At 36.5% G+C, this 17,295-nt stretch overlaps 1 pseudogene; it reads left to right on the top strand.

Annotated features, from left to right (window-relative positions):
• The first annotated feature begins 9,534 nt into the window (after positions 1–9,534).
• On the top strand, positions 9,535–9,680 carry LOC122241567 (annotated as a pseudogene).
• Positions 9,681–17,295: the final 7,615 nt, after the last annotated feature.

The raw sequence follows: 17,295 nt of genomic DNA, 5'->3' as shown, positions 1-17,295 counted from the left end.
CTTAACCAGCTGAGCCACCCAGGCACCTCCCTGTTATCAATTTCTAACTTAAATCTTTTTTGATTAGAAAACATGCTTTTTATGATTTCAATCTTATATTTACTGACACTTGTTTTATGGCCCAGATTCTGGTATCTCGATAAATGTTCTGTGTCCATTTGAAAAGAATGTAGGTTTTTCTGTTCTTAGATGGAATGTTCTATATTACTTAGGTCAGGCTGGTTGACAGTATTGTTTGACTATTGTATATCATTTCTGATTTTCTGTCTACTTGCTCTATCAATTACTGAAAGAATAGTGTTAAAATTTCTGCCTGTAATTGTGGATTTATCTATTTCTCTTTTATGTTCTATCAGTTTTTGCTTCATGTATTTTGCAGCACTGTTAGTAAGTGCATGCACATTTACAATTCCTATATGCCCTTGATAAACTGACTTGTTTATTATTAAAGAAATGTTCTTCTTTCCCTGTTATTGTTCCTTGTTCTCAATTCTACTCTGTTTGATATTAACAAAGCCACTTCAACTTTTTTACTTAATAAGTGTTTGCATGGTATTATTTTTTCATTTTTTTACTTTTAACCTGTGTTTTTAGATTTTGGGGTTCTGGATCCAATCTCACAATCTTTGCATTTTAATTGGGACATTTAGACTATTTACATTTAATGTGATTAACAATGTGGTTGAGTTTAAATATACTACTTTTCTATTTGTTTCTTTTTGTTCCATTCACTATTTCTTCCCTGCCCCCCTTTTCCTACTCTTTTAGGTTAACTGAGTGTTTTCTTATGAAACCGTTTTATCTTCACTATTGACTCTTAGCTATGTATCTTTGTTTCATTACTACTGTGGTTACCTTGGGGTTCGCAATTTACATTTTTAACTTATCACTGTCTGCTTTTAAATAATATTATACCCTATGTAGGGAGAAGGGTAAGAACCCTACAACAGTTACTTCCATATTCTCCTTCTTGTCCTTTGTTATTTTTGTCATGCTTTTTACTATTACATATGCTATAACCTCCATAATACATTGTTGATATTTTTGCTTCAAATAGATAATTTGTTTTTAAAGAAATTATTAAGGTAAGAAAAATATGTCAGTTATATTACCCATATTTTTTCCATTTCTAGTGTTCATCATTCTTTGCATAGATCCAAATTTCCCTCTGGTATTATATTCTTCTCCCTGATGAATTTTTAAAAATATTTCTTGAAGTACAGACATACTGATGATAAATTCCTTCAGCTTTTATATTTCTGAATGTCTTTTTTTTTTTTAACTTCTCAATTTGACTGGTTAAAGAATTCTAGGTTGACAGATTTCTTTTCCTTTAGTGCTTTAAAGATGTCTGTGTACTATCTTCTGACTTGCATAACATCTGATAAGAATTCTTCTATCGTTCCTATCTTTGTTCCTCTGAGCATAATGTGTCTGTATTCTCTGCTTTTAAGACTTTTTTTTCCCTTTGTTAGTGGTTTTCAGCAATCTGATTACGGTGTGCTTTGTCCTGTATGTAAAATATGCCGGATTTGTTGAGTTTCTTAGATTTATGAGTTTGAAATTTTGCCAAATTTAGAAAGTTCTTGATCAGTATTTCTTTAAATATGTTTTCTATCTCCACTTATGAGTGGGGACTCTAATTAAATGTATATTAGACTGCATAAGGTTATAGGTTACTGCTGTCCAGTTATTTTTTTCATCTTGTTTTCCTCTGTGTGCTTCATTTCAGATAGTTTCTATGGCTGTGTCTTCAAGTTCACTGATCACTTATTCCACAATTACTAATTTGATGTTAATTTCACCCAGTACATTTTTCATTTCAGATATTGGACTGTCATTTACTTAAAAACTCTAAAATGTTCTTTATATAAATATCATTTATTTTTTGTCTCCCACTTTTCTTCTCATACTGCTTATGTTTTCTTAAACACATTAAGCATATGTATAATAGCTGTTTTAATATTCTTGTCTGCTAGTTTCATCATTCTGTCTGAGTGTTTGTATGGATTGTTTTTTCCCTAGTTATGGATTATATTGTCTGCACATTTAGATGCCTGGTAGGTTTTTGGACTTAATGATTATATGGTGCTTGTTGCTGGATGTTTTGTATTCCTTTAAATAATATTATGTTTTATTTTTATGCTTAAGTAATTTGAAATCAGTTGCATTATTTTAAGGCTTGCTTCTAAACTTTGTTAGAATAAGTGTAGATCAGACTTTAGTCTAGGGCCAATTTAGCCCTACTTAGGGTTCTAATCATTGCCTAAGTACTAGGTCTTTCTACTCTGGCGGGCATAAACACAAACTATTTCCAACCTTATGTGAGATCCTTGAATTTGACTACTTACTGACCTTGAGTGGTTTTTAACCCAGCTACAGGTAGTTTCTTCTCATGCATGTATACATTAGTAATCACCAAAAGACTCAAGAGACCCTGCTGCAGATATCCACTTCTCTCTGAGACAGTTCCTCCTTTCCAGTATCTGCACCATGATTTCTAGCCTTTGGCTTCCCTGGATTCTAATCTTTGTCCTCTTCTCAGCCAGAGAGTTTATTCTGCTGGGTTCCCTCTTTCTGCACCGAAGCCTAGAAACTGTCCAGGCACAGCAAGCTAGAGCAATTACAGTAGTTTCATTTTATTTGTGGAGAATACATTTCAAGACAAATCAGTGGATGCTTGAACCACAGATAGCATCAAACCATATATATATATATTTTTTTCTATACACACATACTTATGATAATGTTTAATTTCTAAATTAGGCACAGTAAGAGATTAACAAAGAACTCATAATAAAATAGAACAATTGTAGCAATACATTATAATAAAAGTTACGTGAATGTAGTCTCTTTCTCTCTTTCAAAATACCTCATTATATTGTACTCACCTTCCTCTTCTTGTGATAATGTGAGATGATAAAATGCCTATGTGATGAGATGAAGTGAGGTGAATGACGCAGGCACTGTGATGCAGCGTTAGGCTACTAACAAACACAGTTGACCATGGTAACTAAAACTACAGAAGGCAAAACCACAGATAAGGAGAGACTACTATATAGGTCTTTCTTTTTTGTTGTTTGTTCACTGTTGGTTTTTTGTTTTTTTGTTTTTGTTTATTTTTTTTCAGGGATCACAGACCTGGACTGCTTGTTGCCTAATGTCTGAAAACTCTCATATATTTTGTCTAGTTTTCTATTTTATTAAGGCAGAAGATTACATCTGATTCCTCTCACTCTGTCTTGATAAGAATCAGAACTTCCTATCAGTTTAATACGAATTTCTCTTACTATGAGTGAGGTTGAGTATCTCTTCATGTGTTTAACAAGAGGCTTTTGTGTTTCTGTCTCTGGGAATGTATTTATATCCTTCATCCATTTTTATTGTGTTGTTGGTTCTTTCATCATTTTCAATAACACCATTTAATGCTAGAATTCTGCTTCACTGATTCTCACAGTTCTAAAAATAGTTTTTCTTATCCATTGATATTTCAATAGCTCTTCCTAAAATAATTTGCAATGCTGCTCTGTTGGTCTTAAAAATTATTTCTTCCATTTTTATATTTGCCTATTTCTATACTTCCAGTGCAAACATCAATTAAATGAACTTTTTAAAAAAGTATTTAAGACCCACATACAACTATTCTAGAGTAAAGAAGGAGAAAACTAAGCAAAAGACACATTTTATGACCTTAAAGAGCTTTTTATATTGATGGAAAAAGAAAAAAAAATACATAAATATTTAAGGTTAGGAGAGGAGACACAAAGCCTAAATTATAAAATGGGCTGAGTCATGGAATTCTTTTGGAAAAGATTCATCTTGAGCAAAATTGTGAACCAAGTTTAGAATCTAAATATGTTGGAGAAAGCAGGCAAGGTGGGATTTTCAAGATTAACTGAAAAACACAGAATGAGAAAGAAGAGTAGAATAGGGAGGAAACAAGCCAGAGGGGTGGGCTCTGTGGGGCTGCAGCCTCCACTCAGGCCCTGCTTTATATTCTGTCCGTTGGAAGACAGTGATGTTCTTGTCAAGCAGAAGTTTAAAGTCACAGAGGCCCGGGGAAGCTGGTCTCAGAGACTTTGAGGGAAACACAGTGCTGCCTCATAAAGAGATGAGAACTAGATTCCCTAATGAACAATGCATTCATGTTTTCATGGAGACCATTGCAGTTTTAGAGTCATCTATGTAAGTTCATTACTGTCATGTTTTACTGAAAGAACATAAGGAATCAGTAATGTGTTTAATTGCTATTGCACACTTATATAAAATTCTGGTCATTCTTACTACTGATCATTAGGCTTCTCACCATAGAGAGATTGACCAATTTAAATTTCCCAACCTTGGACTTGTTAGCATTCCTCTGACCACCTGGCCAGATGGAGCCAGAGCCTTCTCCTAAGGCATACCCTGTAAGACTTAGGGAGGGCAGTTCTTACAAGTCAGACTAAAGGCCCATGTGCAGATCCTCCATTGCATATGTACCAGATGACTCTTAATCCCATTTTCAGAACTCTGTGGCTCACCTTGTGGGCCCTGTGTGGCTACTCAATGAGGCCACTGTCTCCTTTGTTATTCTGGTCTTAATTTCTTCACAAACTCTACTGTTGGAACACACCTACTTTTTCCCAATAATGTCTTAAGCTTCTGAAACCTTATCAGAGAAAGAAAACATTGCTTCTTGAGATGCATCATTCACTTATGACTTGACTAAAGGCCCTGAGTTTTTGCATAGTAGAAAATTTGGGGTCAATCCAATGGATAAATATGTGTCTGATCAAAAGGGTAATAAAAGGGAAATATACCAATGGCCAAATAGAAATATTCAAGAGAACTTCCAAACTGAAAAGGGAAATTAAAGAATGAAAAGTAAATTGATCACTTGCAAAAATAAAAAGAAATAAGGGCATAACGAATTAAGATGTGAATATTAATTCAGCCAGATTGGATAAAACCAAGTATATCCATCGTAACCTTGAATGTGACCAGATAGAATATTCCTATTTAAAAACAAGTACTGTTACTTTAGTATTAAAGAAAACATTTTTAAGCCTGAGCTACATATTATTTATAAGAAAACCACGTTCAACAGTGGATGTTTTTTAAAGCTAAACACAAAAGGGAGAGCAAACTAATACTAGGTAATCACAAAAATAAATAGCAGAGGAAACATTAATATTACATAAGCTAAGTTTAAGGTTCCAAGTGCGAAACAGGAAAAAGAGAAAATATGATGAGTCACAAGTTATAAAAGTCATATTTTTCAAAAAAAGATAACATTCATACATCTATATGCACAAAACAGCATATAAACAAGAAAAATCTTTAGAAATGCAAATATATCCAAGATATTGTGAGAGATTTAAAAATATCTCTTCAGAAGTAGGCTAAAAAGTATGAATAATACAAAATAAGTAAGAAAAAAGATACAATAAGCAACTCATAATAATGTAAGGAGAGATGCTTCAAATAGACAATATTATTTTTCTTCCTACATGCCCATGACGTATTTAAAAAATCAGTTGTGTAGTGTCCACAAAAAGATGTCATTAGCAAAAAACTTTAAAGTAGAGACTTTAAGGGGTGCCTGGGTGGCTCAGTTGGTTAAGTGTTCAATTTTTTGTCTCAGGTCAGGTCTTGATCTCAGTATCATGAGTTTGGGCCCCACACTGGGCTCCACACTGGGTGTGAAGCTTACTAAAAAAAGAAGAAAGAAAAAAGAAAGAAAGAAAGAAAGAAAGAAAGAAAGAAAGAAAGAAAGAAAAAAAGAAAGAGACTTTATAGGCCACATTCTATAGTCATAATCCAAAAAAAATTAGAATAAATAATAAAAAAAATACCCAAGCAATTCTACCTACTTGGAAATTAAAACCCATACTCCTAAATAACTGTTAGAAATGAAAGTGGCTACTAAAATGGTATGATGTAGAAGAGACCCACATGTACATGTACATGGCCCTCTGTGAGGAGACAAGAAGCCATCTTTCACTTCTGTTACTTTAGTGTTTAGCAAGTGAGTTACACTTACTCCTTCTATATGCTGGTATGTGTCCAGGATTGATATTTATAAGTTTGTTTATTTACATAACTGATGTGTTCTTTCAAAAGTAAATCAGTAATTCAAGAACAAGTTAAATTGCTCTTCTTTTAAACATATAGAGTATGTGGTTAGTTTTGGTATTTTCACTTGATCTTAGCCAAAAGGCCGAGAAGCGATAGTTTTGGTATTTTCAAATGTGTGGCTTAATACAGTTTTACACATTGTTAGTCACATATATTCACATTAGTTAATAATGCAAAACTCTTAGGACAGGATACAGAATGGTGTGTCACAAATTCCATGTTAACTATCAGTATTTTAAATTTTTTTTTTTTTTACGTTTATTTATTTTTGAGACAGAGACAGAGCATGAACAGGGGAGGGTCAGAGAGAGGGAGACACAGAATCCGAAACAGGCTCCAGGCTCTGAGCCATCAGCCCAGAGCCTGACGCGGGGCTCGAACTCACGGACCGCGAGATCGTGACCTGAGCGGAAGTTGGCCGCTTAACCGACTGAGCCACCCAGGCGCCCCAACTATCAGTATTTTAATACACGAGTTCCTACCTGCTTAGTTTCATAGAAAACCCTGCATCCTCCTCCCCCTGCAGGTCTGCAGGTTCCTTCCCTTAATGTGCTCAAAATTTCCCATAGTTCACCTGCTCTACATAGACAGTTCCCATTACTCTCAATGGGTTCCTGGGGCCAGAAGTTGAACATCTTCCCTAAAGCTGAAAATATAATTGAGAACATAGTTAAAGCTTCGTTAGGGGCACCTGAGTGGCTCAGTCAGTTAAGCATCCGACTTCGGCTCGGGTCATGATCTCACGGTCCGTGAGTTCAAACCCCTTATCCGGCTCTGTGCAGCTGGGAGCCTGGAGCCTGCTTCGGATTCTTTGTCTCCCTCTTTCTCTGTCCCTCTCCTGCTCATGCTGTCTCTCTCTCTCTCTCTCTCTCTCAAAAATAAACATTAAAAAAAAAAAAAAGCTGTGTTAGAGAAGCTAAAGCTTTCTGTGTAGCACTTGACTCAGATTCCATCTTACCAAATGTGCCTGCCTCCTTCCCTACTCTTCTCCAGAAAAACAAAACAACCAAAAAAAAATAATACATAGCTGGCCCTTCTTTCCAGCTTTCTGGTGAATTGTCAGGAAGTGGAAATTCATAGCCCTCTATTCCTCAGCAGGTTCAGATACTTGCTCTAGAGTCTTTAAGCATGTGGGCCTCATGGAAGTTACATTCTAATAAGGGAGACAGGAAATAAACAAGTAAACCAATACCAATGTAAAAACAGGTAGTGATAAAGTGCTATGGAAAACATAAAGCAAGATATATCAGTCAGAATCCAAGCAGGAAAGCAGTAGTCCAATAAACAATTGTCTAGGTTTAATATGGAGAATTAATTATGATGGTGTTAGAAAAGCTTTAAGAGCAAACAGGTGACAATGAGATAACCCAGAGATCTGCAGTTGACCTTTGGACTGAAGAATAAGGAAAACAAGCCCAAAGGCCAAGCCACTTTGCAAATGCTGGGACCATGGCAAAGATGCAGTGATTTCTGGAGGTACTACCCAAAAATAGAGAAAAGGGAAGAAATCTCCAAAATTCTCTCCCTGCTTCTTTCCTTTTCTTCTCCCCCCGCCCCCAAAATGAATATCTCTCACTGACCAAACTTAACTAGAAGTCAATTGGCAAAGGAGGCTGGGAGATGTAACTTGTAAGGATCAATCTTACAGCACGGAGAGAGCAAAGGTGGGGAATGGATGTGCAATGAAACAGACAAAACATCTGCAGATGTGGGAAACTACACCAGGCAAGGTGAAGAGCAAATGAAAAGATGCTGAAGAGACTAGCTCGGCATGGTCAAGGAGCAGTGAGGAGGCTGGTGTGGGGAGTGCAGAGCAAGCAAAGGATAAACCAGCAGCAGAGGAAGTCAAAGAGAGAGAGAGTGGAGGCCAGAGCATGCAGGGCCTTCTAGGCTATGGTCAGGAACTTAGGGGTAGTGCTAAGCATGATGGGAAACCATGGAAATGTTTGAGTACTAGAGTAATGTGAGCTGATCAACATATTTGAAAGATTTCATTCACCTTGCAAACATAAGTAACCTCAGGTGCTGGGTATGCATATGTTCCCACAAATCTCTGCTATGTTTCAGCCCCCTGTCCTGCCCCTCTGGTGCAGAATGTCCCATAGGACCCATCTGGGACTTGCCAATTTTGGTACCAAACAGTTACAGTACCGTCCTCTCCGGAGCAGCCCTACCAGCTTTGTGTTTTCAAACCATTCAGGTCGAAGCAGGTTTGAGGGGACAGTGCCTGAACTGTCTGAGTTGTATTGGTGCTAGAGCTGTCTGCTAGTTGGAATGGTCAACTGAAGAACATAGCCCTTGGAGGTGGAGGTGAGATGGTTTTCTTCTATATAGGAATTCCAGCTTCGAGGATTCACTCAGTGCTTGACAGGAGGCTAATTAGAGTAAAAGTGGGAAGAAGTTACATGTGTCATAAAATGTTATTATCCTCATGCTTTACCTTCAACATTTAGCACTATAAAAACCATTCCTAGCACCATACAAAACAAGCAGTGGGTCAGCTTTGACCCATGAGCCTTAGGTTGCAAAACCCACTGCTCTGGAGTAAAGTCCCCTGTTGACGAATCCTCCCAGCAGCACCCTGAACATAAATGGAAAGCCAGAAATCACTAGACAGTTGAGGAAAATCTCTAATGGGAGAATCAGAAACCAAAATATGGAAATAGCAAAAAAAGAAGAACAAACAGGGAATAAAACCAATGCAGGGAGCAAGAAGATACCCACACCATGGCCCATTGGTCCTAAAAGGGACTCAAGAAATAGAATAGAGGGAAAGTCACATGGAAAAGATCCAGAAACACAATGGCATTGGATTACTCAATATTAATACTAGAAGCTAGAAAATAATGGAGTAATTCAAATTTTGGAGCGCAAATGATTTCCAACCTAGAATTAATTCTCTCAATCAAGTATGAGAACAGAACAAAATCCCTTCAATCAGTGGGTCTAAGAGACAGGGAATCCAATACAAAAGAGAAGTAATGGAAATCCTCAGAATAATGGCAAAATAACTCCCCTGGCCTCTGTGTAGCAGTCCTTGAGAGCCACCAGACTGTATTGGAACATGGCCATGTGTCAGTACTGGAGCTCCCAGTTTTTGTGGAGAATCAGGGATGGATTAGTGATACATATATAGATAACTAAGCAAACAAAAACCAGGCAATTATTAACAGAGGAAACAAGTCAAACAGGAAAAGAAATACAATAATAGTCTACCATATGACTCAGCTGTGATTAAAAATTATTCTCAGAGCAAGACAAACCCTGAATTTTGATCTAACTCACAAGTATGACATTCTATTAGGAAGGTGGGGTAGGGCTGAGAAGAGAGAAAGAGGTGTTCAGGAGAGCATAAATTCTCATCATTTCATAGTAAACAGTAAGTCAAAAGGTAATATCTAAAACAGAAAAATCATCGTTTCTTGGCCTTTTGGCTAAGATCAAGTGTAGTATCTGTTCTTAGCAGTTTAAAACAGAAAGGCAACGGGGAGCCTGGGTGGCTCAGTCAGTTAAGCGTCCGACTGAGGTCATGATCTCACAGCTCGTGAGTTCAAGCCCTCTTATTGCCCTCTGGACTGACCGTGCAGAGCCTGCTTGGGATTCTCTCTCCTTCTCTCTCTCTCTCTCTCTCCCCCTCCGCTGCTCACTCTCTCTCTGAAAAATAAAAAAATAAATAAATAAACATTTTAAAAAATAGAAAAGTCAGGTGAAAGCACTATAAACATGTAATTTAGAAATATAATATAAATGCTAAACAACTAAAAAAGGGCACCAGTGATTACTGCTGGGGACTGAGAATGGAGGAGGAAAGGGATAGCTCTTTGTTATTTCTGGGTAGTTATTGTAAGAATTGCTGAATTCTTTGTGATAATTCTCTGCACATGTGCAACATGGATAAAAATACAAATTCACACGCAGATCATGTTGGTTGCCCTATACAGAACTGATTGGAAGGGGTAAGTGCGAAAGCAGGAGAACCAGTGAGGGGTTATGTGTAAGCAGAAGATGATAGCAATGGAGATAAGAGTTGACAGATTCAAATGCACTTTGGGGGTTGACACAGCCACATTTGGTAACGCGTTCACTACAAAGGCAAAAGAAACAGAGCTGTCGAAGACAATTCCCAGGTTTCTGGCACGAGCAACACATGGAGATACCATTTAATGAAATGTGAAATGTGTTAAAGTTGAGGATCATAGGAAACTTTCAGCTCGAATGTGGGAAAATAACTCCCAAGACTGAATTTTAATGGTGACCAGCTTCTCTGATTTTCATAGGATTTTTTTTCCCCGTGTATGCATCTAATTCAGGAAAACTCCTGTGAGATTAAATTTCCCAAGTAGCAAGTTGAGTCACTTTGCCATTACTCAAAGACAAATCTATAAGTGGTATACTCTAAGGTTGTCACTGTACCACCTACACAATGCTGTCAACCTGTCTTGCGCTTTCTACCAGCCCCTTATTTACAAACGAAAAGGTACAATCCATAATGAGTGGCACTGATTTGCTAAAAATATATTAATCTTGTTACTGAGCAAGTTATTGCTGTTTTCATTTGACTTAGCAAATTATTTTATAATAAACCTACCACTAAAGACGAATAAACTGAACGGAAACATTTAAAAATACTCCCCAAAGTATTCATGTAGAGGAGAGCAGTACCTGTGGCAATACCCATCTTAAGCAACCTCCCAAGAAATAGTTTTTGGGGGCATTTTGCAGTAGAGACCCTCACTCCACCACTCAAATCCTCAGGTGTAGTAACACCTGAATCACATCAGATGGTAACCAGATGGTGAGTCTCTGAGGACCAGTGAAGAACACAGATCTAGGTAAAAATAGGAAAGAAAACCAAAGGAAAGAAGCTAGTTAGCCAGAAATCCTATGCAGAAAAACAGCCTTATGAGAAGAGAACAGCAAAGCAATTCAGACAAATCAAGCTGACGTCTTCCCAAAGCTAACATATCCCTCCAAATGCAAGTGACATCACCCTTAACTGGAAGTTGAGAGAAAAGAAGGTGGCACTGAGGTCAGGGTTGATTTTTTTTTTTCAGACTTGACTTTGTTTGGCCAGCATGAGGGCTATGAAACTACTCTGGCCCCCACATGAAGGAACACAGAGCCAATCCACGAGCTGCATGGACAACATGTGTCAGCAGCTTAACAGGTATCGGCCTGCCATGGTTTTTATTACTTCTTACACAAACAATTCTAAATACCGCAACTTCTAGAGAAGTGATAAGGTCCAGCAGGTTAGGTCAGTAAGCATTCCTTTCCTGCTTTCCTGGAAGCCTTTTACACCAGCACTTGGCCTTTTTGCATCAAGTACTTAACAAAGACTCTTGTCCTACAATTAGCTAGACGGTGTCTTTCTGTTAGGTGCTTCTCCGTATGTATATTTTTATCTGAACTGAATTATCCAGTGAATTCTAGCAGTTGGATAGACTTTGTGTTATGTCTTTCTAAATCTACCAGATCAACTGTGTTTGTTCTAAATTTACTAGATGCATCTAGTTAAGCAATTCACCTGATCTTGTCTTGTTTTGTTATTGTATTGGTGCTTTATTGTTCCTGATTGGCATATCTTGGCCAAGAGTGGGAAAAGGAGTGTGATAGGCCCACCTTACTACACACACACACACACACACACACACTCACATACACACCTACAATACTTGCTGAATGAAGTAGGTGAGAGTCTTATATTGGAGCAGGTATTTTAAAGACAGCCTTCCACTGAAAATGAGTCATTTTTATTAGCAGTCAAACAACATAATTAATTTAGAATACTTTGATGATTAATTTCAGAAGTGCCAATAGTGTTAAATTAAGAGGACTAGATAGTGTCATTTGAGGTCTAAATAGGTACTCAAAGGCCCAGGATAATACAGGACACATGTAAGCTTATTCTGCTACAGAATATTTGGGAATGCCCTTGTCCTGGTAAGTGACGAACTTTTCTGTCACTTAGAAACAGACTCAGTTTCTCCTTTTATCAAATGGCAAGAAATCTTCCTACCAGTCTAATGGGACCTTAGTAAAGACTTATGTCCAAGAAGTTAATGAATTTCTTTTAAATGCCAATTGTGGATATCAAAATAAAAAGGTAAGTGTAACCTATTGAACTAATTCTGCTAAAGCAAAGGTTATGCAGGTGATAGAAGACAGTATCCCAAAACACTAAATATATGTGTTAATTTGGACTATACTTATATTAGTAATCATTGCTCAAATTATTAAATTAATTTCATCTTTTAGATTAGTGCTTCCCTCAGTTTCTACAAAATCACCCAGGGACTTTTAAGAACCACAGATTCCCTGATCTTACTCCAGATGGAAATGTCCAGGATTGAAATCTGGGCATGTACTTTTAAAAAGAGCCTCAATGATTCTGAGCCAGGTTTGGAATCACTGATTTAAGAAAGCCAAGATAACTGGCTCTTAATTTGTTGTGTCTGGTTACTTTGCTTGCCTTAAAAATCAATACGCCTGTCATGGGGTGATCAGCAACATATATGGTTGAGTCAGTCAATTATTCATGCAAAAATTTCCTAAAATGGAATCTTGGAGAGACCTATTAATAGTTTTTCAACACTGAAACATTGCGTTAAAGACTATTCTTTTGATCTCTTTGCTCAGCCCCAATCTGCTAAACTTAATTTATTGTCAAAGCATAAGGAGTCTGAGCAAATAGTTAAAAAATCCATTGATTAATTTAATGTTGCCTTGTTAATAAATGTGTGAGTGAATAATAGTTTGGTAGATTACTTTATAGACATTTCTTACTTATATTTTCCATGCTTTCGCTCCCCAGTCTACCTATAGCAGGCTTTCCTCCATTGTTTGTTGTTTTATTGCCTGGGGGAAGGGAAGGAGAGGGGTAAAAACAGAGGAAGGCCCTCTCCCTGAGGTTTTCCAAAATTCTAATCCCTTAGGAGAATTTATAAGACTTGAGAAAGGGTAAAAGGGACACAGGTTTTGAAAGAAGAAATAGAATAGTCTGGAAAAGCAGGCAGAAGAAAGGAGCTTTCTGCCAAAATAGTCAACTTTCTCCCAGGGCTAGGAGACAAAATGGGGAAGACTTACTCCTCCTGCATAGTACCCCAGGGTGTGTCAAAGCCTTAACCATGGTCACTTGATACATCAGGCAAAGAATTCAGAGGTTCCTGACTCCTAAAAAGTACCTGAGTCCCAAGCATGGTATTCAAACAACAAAAACTACCAGGCCTGAAGAGTCAGGTAAACAGGGACAGTGGTCTGCTCACATTTATGTGTCCAAAAGACCAGAGACCAGATGCTCTGCCACCCCACCATGACACCTTGCCTGGTATAAGGCCTTGTGTTCATTTCCTAACAAATTACCACATACCAGGTGACTTAGAACAACAGACAGTTATTGTCTCACAATTCTGAAGCCTAGAAGTCTAAAACCAAGATGTCAACAGGGCCATGCAGCCTCTGAAAGCTATAGGGAAGAATCATTCCCTGCCTCTTGCAGCTTCTGGAGGTATTGGCAATACTTGGTGTTCTATGACTTATAGATGCATCATTCCAGTCTCTGTCCCCATCATCTCATGGCAGTCTTCTCCCAGCACGTTTCTCTTCTCTTCTTATAAGAACACCAGTTATATTGCACTAAGGGCCCATATGACTCCAGTACAACCTCATCTTAACTAATTATACCTACAATGGCCCTATTTCCAAGTAAGGTAACATTCTGAGGTACTGCAGGTTAAAACTTCAGCATATCTTTTGGGGCCAAACAATTCAATCCATAACAAGCCTCAATATCTCAGCCTAACCCCAGAGTAAGAAGGAACCCCAGAGTAAGAAGGAACATCTTGAGGTGAGATGCTCTTCAATATCTCCCTGATATTATGATATCAGGATTTGGATACCGAATTAAGCCCATTTTACTAAGAGTAAAAATATATCTTGTATACTTGAGTTTGTAGACTAAACACTGTGTGCACTATGATTTTCATTCAAAGGTTTAATATATATAGGAAGTGTTTCATATCTTAACAATCTGTTCTGTACAAGAGATCTGGGAATTCTCTGCAAGAGTTCCCTAACTCCTCCCTCAGTGTTTTATACAGTGTAAGTACCTATCAAATATGAAATAAATGAATAAACATATCACAGAATTCCAACAGAAACCTTTCTTTTTATTGGATATTTATACAACCTGATATTTTTCTTTGAAGATATCAAACTACTTAAAATAAAGTCAGTTTCTACCTTGATTTCTGAACCTGATGTTACTTTAAAAAACATTTGAGTTTTAAAAAAAATGGTTTCATTTAGGATCTTCTTTATAACTTTCATGGTTACTTTTCTCATAGTTTATTTCATTTTTTTTTTCTCTCCTTCAAAAAGTAGATCACTGGGGAATTACAATCCTTCTAAAAATTCTAAATGCAGGTACAACATTTAAAGCTCATTTGATTAAAATCATTCCTTAGAACAGTGGCTTTTTGAAAAGGTTAATTTTCTTCTAATGTAGTCAGATTTTTAAATCAGAATGCTAGTGCTTCAGTAGCTATATTTATTTCAGAAATGTCAACCAAAAATTCAGACTGTAATAACCAACTAGGAAAATAATAGTTACAGAACCCATGTCACTCTTGAATTATAGCAAAAAGAAGACCCGATATATAATATAGAAACATTTTAAAAGATAGGAATTTGATTTAACTGACATAACATATTTAGTGACCTTGTTTCATGGATAAAAATAGGCAAACTTTCCCCTGTGTCCTTCTCATCTTTTTGAGGAAGAAACATAAGGATAAAGTCAGATGTTTGCATTGTTGGGTTTGAGCTCCCCTACAGAGGGCATTTAAAGCTTTTTCATAGCCCCTGAATTCAGAATAAAAGACTTATTTAAAAAAAAAAAATACTGTGTGTGTGTTCAGAAAAAAAAAATGTTTGAGTTAACATCAATCCAAGAGACACAAACCCCCTGATCTCTTGCCATGAAGGAGTAATCACTTTTGATGTTACTGTAAAAGATTTCCAGCTGTTCAAAAACAATTCAAGGCCATTAAACTAGTTTAAAAAATTAAATCCTTGTTTTTGAAGTCATAAACATAGATGGAAACTATAGCCTGCAAATAGATGTGAGTTTAATTTTTGGTATCTGCTCAATCATACCCATCTCCCACATGTTTTAGTATCATTGTGTTAGGACTTGAAATACTTTAGAATCACGGAAAGGTACATTTGAGAAGTCATTTATTCATTTGTATTTCTTAAAACTGAAGTCTTCTTAAACGATCCTTAAATATTCAGGTGGGGAGGCTTCCTAAATTGTTGTGTATGTGAATTTTCTTTTAAGAGTGCAGCACTTTGGAGGAACCATAGTTACAAGTCTTAACAAATTTTTTGTCTCCCAATGTCGACTGGACAAAGAGATAGGAGAGGAAACCGCACAATCTGACCTGTTCTTGACAGAACACCAGAAGGAATGCTAATGCCTCAACTTTGACCTAATTCTGTTCAGCTTAAAGAAATGAAAAGAATTAAAAGAGAAAAACAGTGCTGTCAGGAAAAAAACCAAAAAACAAAAAAACCCTGTGGTGCTAAATCAGAGCAGATTTCCACAAGAACCCAACTATTACATTGGTTTGATGATCAAGGCCATCCCCTTCAGCAAAGTAAAGAGACTCTAGAACCAAGCTAAAAACTGTTTTGCATCAATCTTGCTTTGGTTATGACTATGAACTTGATTAAATGCCTGAGGTACAAACCACAAAACCCCAATGAAGGTCTGATATAAAGGAGATAGTTGTGGCAAGTATACAATTCCCACTGTGAAGAGAAATTAAGAATAATCTATATTTAGAATAATTTTTATCTAAATCTTCTTCAAACTTTTTTGAAATAAAATCTTTGTTGGGGGGAATGGTCAGATAAAATTTTTGAAAGTAGAACTGTGAGGGCAAATTTGAAAATAGACTTAGCATTAGCCATCTATCTATTTAATAAATAGGTTAGATATTAACAGCAGCCAAATACTAGGCTAGGTGTTGAACATACAAAGATGAAATCTGTCTTCAAAAAACTTGATGTTTAGTTGAATTTGACAATAAAAAGGAATGAGATACTGATACCCACAGCAACATGGATAAACATTGGAAACACTGTACTAATGAAAGAAACCAATCATAAAAGACCACAAATTGTATGATTCCATTTATACGAAATGTCCAAATAGACAAATATACACAGTTGGAAATTAGATTAGTGATTACAAGGACAGGAGGGAATGGGAAATGGGTAATTTCTGCTAATGGATAGAGGGTTTTGTCTGGAGGTTATAGTGTACATTGTAGTGATGTACATAGAACTCTGTGATTACACTACAAAAAGTGAGGTGTATACTTAATAGGTGAATTATATAGTACTTAAATTATATTTCAATAAATATGTTTATAAACATCAGTAGAGATAGACACATTCTTAAAATGGTATAAGTGGCACTATTTGTTCTAAGCTACAAGTAATGAGAAAAAGAATAGGATACATTGAGAAAGGGGCAATTAATTTCAAACATGTGAGATTGATAGTCACTGAATAATCAATGCATGGTCATATCAGGATGCTTCTTTGTGAATAACTCAAAAATAAACTTTACACAACGATATAATTTAGAGTTTCAGAACGAATATGTAGTGTTTCAGAACTAATAGGACACTAAAGATTTCCAAGTAAGGATAGAAAATTGAACCTATAAAATTATATCCAAGCATCACAAAAAGCTAAATATGTTTTAAAAGATTAAAAAGTCACAAAGTAAAAGAAGGACAAGAAATGATAACAATGGAGGAATGATGTCAGCACAATTTTGGATTTACCAGCAGCAACATTGAAAGATGAAGACAATGGAGAGCAATGCTTTCAAAATTCTGTGAAATGATGATTTCTAAAGTTCTATACCCAGCCACACTAACACTCAAGTTTGAAGTTTAGGAAAAGACGTGTCATAAACCCTTCTTCAGGAAGCTAGGATGAAGGATGGCCTCAAAAAAAAAAAAAAAAAAGAAAAAGAAAAAGAACAAAACAATAAAGAGGAAGACATGAGATGCAACTCAAGAGAAATATTAGGAGATTTCCCATTATAATAGTTATTCAGGAAGCTAAGAGAACAGCCAATCTAGAGAGGAACATGAA

Source organism: Panthera tigris, chromosome C1, assembly GCF_018350195.1.
Source record: "Panthera tigris isolate Pti1 chromosome C1, P.tigris_Pti1_mat1.1, whole genome shotgun sequence".
In the NCBI taxonomy this organism is placed as follows: domain Eukaryota; kingdom Metazoa; phylum Chordata; class Mammalia; order Carnivora; family Felidae; genus Panthera; species Panthera tigris.
Note: the sequence above shows the minus strand (reverse complement) of the source record. Positions and strands in the feature narration are given on the sequence as shown.